Raw genomic sequence first — 8,490 nt, 5'->3', positions numbered from 1 at the left:
TTCAAGCTGCGGTCTAAACAAGCGGAGTAAAAAAATACGGGGATAAAAGAGATGGATAGCCAAGTTAAAGACTGAGAGAGATTACATGAGGGAAACTCTTCCTGCCTCATGAGAGCCTCATTTAGACCTCAAATGTGTCGTCCAGCACTTAGACACCACTAAACCTCCAGACACACGCCTATGACACTCCACCCCTGCTCCAGTTTTGTGTTTGTGCACAAGAGTGAGTCCACGACGATCTGTTACAAAGGCTTTAGAATTGTTTATCTAGTTTATCTGACAGGTCACCATCACACCTGTATCTCCATAATGGAGCTGACGGGATCATAACCCAGATCACCATATATGGAGCTGACAGATACACCTACGTCTGACATCACACACTCCACATATGGTTATAGCTGACTCGTTCTGACATCACCATGCTGAGGATCTCCATATATGGAGCTGATGGATACACCTACGTCTGACATCACACACTCCATATATGGTTATAGCTGACTCATTTCAGCTCAGCAAAAGGGTATATAAAGGGACCGCACTCGTGACTCTCCAACAGAACTCTTCTCAGCACAGGACACCGGCAACAACAAGTGAGTGAAGAGAAAATGATGGCAAATCTCCAAGCCGAAAGTGAGCAAATCATGACATCCACATCACAGTCCAAGGATAGCAGCAACTTTGATGAAGAACCAGCGGCTGTTCAAATGGCGAGCTCCATAACCAGCCAGAGAAAAGGAGATGGAGCTGAAGAATCAAGATCTTACCAAGACCATAACTATGCCAGGAGAAGTAAAGATGGATGGGATGATGTATACAAGAAAGCAAACCACACATGTAAACAGTGTGACAAGAGTTTCAGTCACATAAATCACCTGAAGAGACACGAGCGTGTCCACACTGGAGAAAGACCTTTCCTCTGTGAAGATTGTGGAAAGAGTTTCAGTCAATCAGGTAACCTGAAGAAGCACCAGCGTGTTCACATTGGAGAAAAACCTTTCCACTGTAAACATTGTGGCAAAAGCTTCAGTCACTCAAATGGTCTGAAGGAGCACCAGCGTATCCACACTGTAAACAATGTGACAAGAGTTGCAGTCGGTTAACTGACATGAAGTCTCACCAGCTTATCCACACTGCAGAAAAAACGCATTACTGTAAACAGTGTGACAAGAGTTTCAGGCACAAAGGTAACCTGAAGAGTCACCAGCGTATCCACACTGGAGAAAAACCTTTCCTCTGTAAACATTGTGGCAAGAGTTTCAAGAGGTCAAGTCATCTGAAGACACACCAGCATGTTCACACTGGAGAAAAGCCATTCCAATGTAATCAATGTGACAAGAGTTTCAGTCAGATAGGTAACCTGAAGACTCACCAGCGTATCCACACTGGAGAAAAGCCATTCTAATGTAAACAGTATGATCAGTTGGTAAAGCTCAAATTCCCTGAAGAAGCATCAGTGTCCACACTAAAGAAAAATAAATGTCCATTGTCCAATTGTTTGGAAAGAGTTTCAATCTGTTACCTCAGACAAATGAAGAAAAAAAAAACTTTCCATGATATCCATTTTATTAATATGGGGATGTCTGTATCTGTCTGTGTCCCTTCTATGCCCATACATGGAGATCCTTGATGTCATTAAATTACATAGAATCATGACATAGAATCATATCACAAAGATTCTGTGCTTTCTTCAGACATCTCCTTATAAGGTGATCCATTCCCTAAATCAATGATCCGACTGACTTCCCACTGGGCAAAACACTACCCTGCGTCCTCATTGATATGCACTTCAAGTCGACCAGTCCGATGTTCTTGAGATATGCGGAGGGAAAGGGATGCAAACAAATATACAGAGATTACGCACCTTTTTGGATGAAATTAGCTTGATGTTAACATTTACTGAAATTCAGTGAATCCAGTGTGATTTAAGAGAGAAATGTGTCGATGTGTCAATTTCTCCACATTTATCCAACGCATTACTTACAGTATATAATCCAATCCAACACTACTACTAATTGACACAGATACCCATGGGCCCATAATTGGGCATATAGCCTACTCCTAATGATGCCATCAGGGATCTCCATATATGGGCATAAGATAGATACCTTTATTATCCAAACGGGGAAAATCAGTTGCCCAGAGGCAGCACAGCAGTATAAGTTTATTTACAAAGTTACAGAGAAGTATGAAAAAGATAAAAGAAAAAACAAGAACAGAGTACAGTTAAGAGCAAAGTACATCAAGAAAAGGAACTTATAATATAAAATGAAATGGACAAGGACTGACATAAAATAAAAACTGGCATAAAATAAAAACTGGCATAAAATGGACAAGGACTGACAGATACAGAGATCTCCATATATGGGCACATATGCGATTTACGTCACGAGTCAGACTCCAACTCTAGCACACGGATAGCTTAGATGTGTGCCTATGTTCTTAGCTGCTCCCCTGCCGTTACTGTACTTGCACATATTGGGCATATACTCCAAATGAAGCCATCAGGGATCTCCATATATGGGAATAAAAAAGGACATGGACTGACAGATACAGAGATATCCTTATATGGGCAGTTGGGCACATATGCGATTTACATCACACTGACACGCAAACACATAGTCCTACTGATGCCATCAGGGACCTCCATATATGGGCATAAACAGAACAAGTGCTGCAATCAAAGAATCTCCATATATGGGCATATACCTTGTGATTTACGTCACACTGTCAAACACACAAATTTCACATAAATGTTTATGGTTGCGACCGTCAGGGAGCAGTTTACTATGAAAACCTCCACCGGCCGTCCGGCCGTCCGTCCGTCCGTCGGTCACACGTCACACGTCACACCTTTGCCCTGCTCATATCTCCGCATCAGTATGACATCACACCACATGTGTACACAAACCTTTGTGTACGTTGCTGTGGCAACAGTCTGTTGTTGCTGGTCTGTTAGTGTACGTTAGCAACCACCTTAGCAACCATGGTTTTACCCTAGCAACCAACTGTTTACCCTAGCAACCAACTGTTTACCATAGCAACCATGTTTTTTTACCCTAGCAACCAACTGTTTACCATAGCAACCAGATACGCAGAGCAGGGATCTCCATATATGGGCATAAACAGGTGACATCACACTGATGTCAGATACTCAGAGCAGGGATTTCTCCATAATATATGGGCATAAAAGGGATTCTGTTAGGGATCTCCATATATGGGCATAAAAGGGATTCTGTTAGGGATCTCCATATATGGGCATACAAGGGATTCTGTTAGGGATCTCCATATATGGGCATAAAAGGGATTCTGTTAGGGATCTCCATATATGGGCATAAAAGGGATTCTGTTAGGGATCTCCATATATGGGCATAAAAGGGATTCTGTTAGGGATCTCCATATATGGGCATAAAAGGGATTCTGTTAGGGATCTCCATATATGGGCATAAAAGGGATTCTGTTAGCTGTTAGGGATCTCCATATATGGGCATAAAAGGGATGCTGTTAGGGATATCCATATATGGGCATAAAAGGGATTCTGTTAGGGATCTCCATATATGGGCATGAAAGGGATTCTGTTAGGGATCTCCATATATGGGCATAAAAGGGATTGTATCCCAGAGGATGCCCTGTTAGGAGATCCACACTAACAGAATCCATATATGGTCCTACCGACAGCTGCTATAAGCCAACCCTGGCGATAAGGTCTGAGTGGAAGAAATGCTTCTTTCCTGGCAAGAATTGCCCCTTTATACTGTAGGGCTCGTTTGTGTATTGTATGACATCACGCCACATCATCGGCTGAGGACTGTGTGATGTCATCATATCTCCATATATGGAGACATAAGTTGCTCATGCCCAAATATGGGCTGGTGAGGTCAGACTTAGTGTGATGCGTAGGTTATCTCCATATATGGAGATTCAACTTCAATGAGTAACCATGGCAAACTGTCAACTGCCCGTATGTCTTGATAATTGGTAAAACAAACTTTTGGCCTATTTGTGGAGATAAGCGACCAACGGTCGCTTATCTCCCGATTAGGGAGTCTTACTGGTTAAATTTACTATCATATGGTGGACATCCATCCATCCAGCCATCCATCTACAAACACTTAACCGGAATCGGGTAGAGGGGATAACAGTTCCAACTGAGACTTCCAGATTTCCTTATCCCGAGCAACTTCCTCCACTCCCTCAGGGAGTATACCGAGGCGATCCCAATCACACACACAAAGTCAGGTTTTACCGCTGTCTGTCCATGGGACCAGGCAAAGAAACATCAGTGGGCTTTAGGACATTGCCAAAAAACATTGTTTGCATCGAGCAGCAGCAGAAGCAGCAACAACAGGTAATAATGACTTAATTTTGTGTCCTTATTTACTTGCTTGCTAACGTTCTGACATCACCATGCTGAGGATCTCCATATATGGAGCTGATAGATACACCTACATCTGACATCACACACTCCATATATGGTTATAGATGACTCAATCTGACATCACCAGGATGACTCGTCCAGCTCAGCAAAAGGGTATATAAAGAGACCGCACTCGAGAATCTCCAACAGAACTCTTCTCAGCACAGGACATTGGGCTACAACAAGCGAGTGAAGAGAAAATGACGACAAATCTCCAAGCCGAAAGAGAGCACATCATGTCATCCACATCACAGTCCAAGGATAGCAGCAGCTTTGATGAAGAACCAGCGGCCGTTCAAATGGCCAGCTTCATAACCAGCCAGAGAACAGGAGATGGAGATGATGAATCAAGAGCTGACCAAGACCATAACTATGCCAGGAGAAGTAATTATAGATGTGATGACGTATACAAGAAAGCAAACCACACATGTAAACATTGTGACAAGAGTTTCAGGCACATAAGTCACCTGGAGAGACACGAGCGTGTCCACACTGGAGAAAGACCTTTCCTCTGTGAAGATTGTGGAAAGAGTTTCAAGAGGTCAAGTCATCTGAAGACACACCAGCATGTTCACACTGGAGAAAAGCCATTCCAATGTAATCAATGTGACAAGAGTTTCAGTCAGATAGGTAACCTGAAGACTCACCAGCGTATCCACACTGGAGAAAAGCCATTCTAATGTAAACAGTATGATCAGTTGGTAAAGCTCAAATTCCCTGAAGAAGCATCAGTGTCCACACTAAAGAAAAATAAATGTCCATTGTCCAATTGTTTGGAAAGAGTTTCAATCTGTTACCTCAGACAAATGAAGAAAAAAAAAACTTTCCATGATATCCATTTTTTTTTATATGGGGATGTCTGTATCTGTCTGTGTCCATTCTATGCCCATACATGGAGATCCTTGATGTCATTAAATTACATAGAATCATGACAGAATCATATCACAAAGATTCTGTGCTTTCTTCAGACATCTCCTTATAAGGTGATCCATTCCCTAAATCAATGATCCGACTGACTTCCCACTGGGCAAAACACTACCCCGCGTCCTCATTGATATGCACTTCAAGTCGACCAGTCCGATGTTCTTGAGATATGCGGAGGGAAAGGGATGCAAACAAATATACAGAGATTACGCACCTTTTTGGATGAAATTAGCTTGATGTTAACATTTACTGAAATTCAGTGAATCCAGTGTGATTTAAGAGAGAAATGTGTCGATGTGTCAATTTCTCCACATTTATCCAACGCAGTATATAATCCAATCCAACACTACTACTAATTGACACAGAGACCCATGGGCCCATAATTGGGCATATAGCCTACTCCTAATGATGCCATCAGGGATCTCCATATATGGGCATAAGATAGATACCTTTATTATCCAAACGGGGAAAATCAGTGGCCCAGAGGCAGCACAGCAGTATAAGTTTATTTACAAAGTTACAGAGAAGTATGAAAAAGATAAAAGAAAAAACAAGAACAGAGTACAGTTAAGAGCAAAGTACATCAAGAAAAGGAACTTATAATATAAAATGAAATGGACAAGGACTGACATAAAATAAAAACTGGCATAAAATAAAAACTGGCATAAAATGGACAAGGACTGACAGATACAGAGATCTCCATATATGGGCACATATGCGATTTACGTCACTCCGACACGAGTCAGACTCCAACTTTAGCACACGGATAGCTTAGATGTGTGCCTATGTTCTTAGCTGCTCCCCTGCCGTTACTGTACTTGCACGAACATCATGGATTACCATATATTGGCATAAAAGGGACAAGGACTGACAGATACAAAGATCTCTATATATGGGCACATACAGTATGTGATTTACGTCACACTGACAGGCACAGGCTTAGTCCTAAAATCCAATCAATATGCCCATATTGGGCATATACTCCAAATGAAGCCATCAGGGATCTCCATATATGGGAATAAAAAAGGACATGGACTGACAGATACAGAGATATCCTTATATGGGCAGTTGGGCACATATGCGATTTACATCACACTGACACGCAAACACATATTCCTACTGATGCCATCAGGGACCTCCATATATGGGCATAAACAGAACATGTGCTGCAATCAAAGAATCTCTATATATGGGCATATACCTTGTGATTTACGTCACACTGTCAAACACACAAATTTCACATAAATGTTTATGGTTAAATTTACTATCATATGGTGGACATCCATCCATCCATCCATCTACAAACACTTAACCGGAATCGGGTAGAGGGGATAACAGTTCCAACTGAGACTTCCAGATTTCCTTATCCCGAGCAACTTCCTCCACTCCCTCAGGGAGTATACCGAGGCGATCCCAATCACACACACAAAGTAAGGTTTTACCGCTGTCTGTCCATGGGACCAGGCAAAGAAACATCAGTGGGCTTTAGGATATTGCCAAAAAACATTGTTTGCATCGAGCAGCAGCAGAAGCAGCAACAACAGGTAATAATGACTTAATTTTGTGTCCTTATTGCGACCGTCAGGGAGCAGTTTACTATGAAAACCTCCACCGGCCGTCCGTCCGTCCGTCCGTCCGTCGGTCACACGTCACACGTCACACCTTTGCCCTGCTCATATCTCCGCATCAGTATGACATCACACCACATGTGTACACAAACCTTTGTGTACGTTGCTGTGGCAACAGTCTGTTGTTGCTGGTCTGTTAGTGTACGTTAGCAACCACCTTAGCAACCATGGTTTTACCCTAGCAACCAACTGTTTACCCTAGCAACCAACTGTTTACCATAGCAACCATGTTTTTTTACCCTAGCAACCAACTGTTTACCATAGCAACCAGATACGCAGAGCAGGGATCTCCATATATGGGCATAAACAGGTGACATCACACTGATGTCAGATACTCAGAGCAGGGATTTCTCCATAATATATGGGCATAAAAGGGATTCTGTTAGGGATCTCCATATATGGGCATAAAAGGGATTCTGTTAGGGATCTCCATATATGGGCATACAAGGGATTCTGTTAGGGATCTCCATATATGGGCATAAAAGGGATTCTGTTAAGGATCTCCATATATGGGCATAAAAGGGATTCTATTAGGGATCTCCATATATGGGCATAAAAGGGATTCTGTTAGGGATCTCCATATATGGGCATAAAAGGGATTCTGTTAGCTGTTAGTGATCTCCATATATGGGCATAAAAGGGATCCTGTTAGGGATCTCCATATATGGGCATAAAAGGGATTCTGTTAGGGATCTCCATATATGGGCATGAAAGGGATTCTGTTAGGGATCTCCATATATGGGCATAAAAGGGATTGTATCCCAGATGATGCCCTGTTAGGAGATCCACACTAACAGAATCCATATATGGTCCTACCGACAGCTGCTATAAGCCAACCCTGGCGATAAGGTCTGAGTCGAAGAAATGCTTCTTTCCTGGCAAGAATTGCCCCTTTATACTGTAGGGCTCGTTTGTGTATTGTATGACATCACGCCACATCATCGGCTGAGGACTGTGTGATGTCATCATATCTCCATATATGGAGACATAAGTTGCTCATGCCCAAATATGGGCTGGTGAGGTCAGACTTAGTGTGATGCGTGGGTTATCTCCATATATGGAGATTCAACTTCAATGAGTAACCATGGCAAACTGTCAACTGCCCGTATGTCTTGATAATTGGTAAAACAAACTTTTGGCCTATTTGTGGAGATAAGCGACCAACGGTCGCTTATCTCCCGATTAGGGAGTCTTACTGGTTTACTTGCTTGCTAACGTTCTGACATCACCATGCTGAGGATCTCCATATATGGAGCTGATAGATACACCTACATCTGACATCACACACTCCATATATGGTTATAGATGACTCAATCTGACATCACCAGGATGACTCGTCCAGCTCAGCAAAAGGGTATATAAAGAGACCGCACTCGAGAATCTCCAACAGAACTCTTCTCAGCACAGGACATTGGGCTACAACAAGTGAGTGAAGAGAAAATGACGACAAATCTCCAAGCCGAAAGAGAGCACATCATGTCATCCACATCACAGTCCAAGGATAGCAGCAGCTTTGATGAA

Source organism: Nannobrachium achirus (genome assembly GCF_963921795.1).
Source record: "Nannobrachium achirus genome assembly, chromosome: 19".
In the NCBI taxonomy this organism is placed as follows: domain Eukaryota; kingdom Metazoa; phylum Chordata; class Actinopteri; order Myctophiformes; family Myctophidae; genus Nannobrachium; species Nannobrachium achirus.
This window is presented reverse-complemented; position numbering follows the sequence as displayed.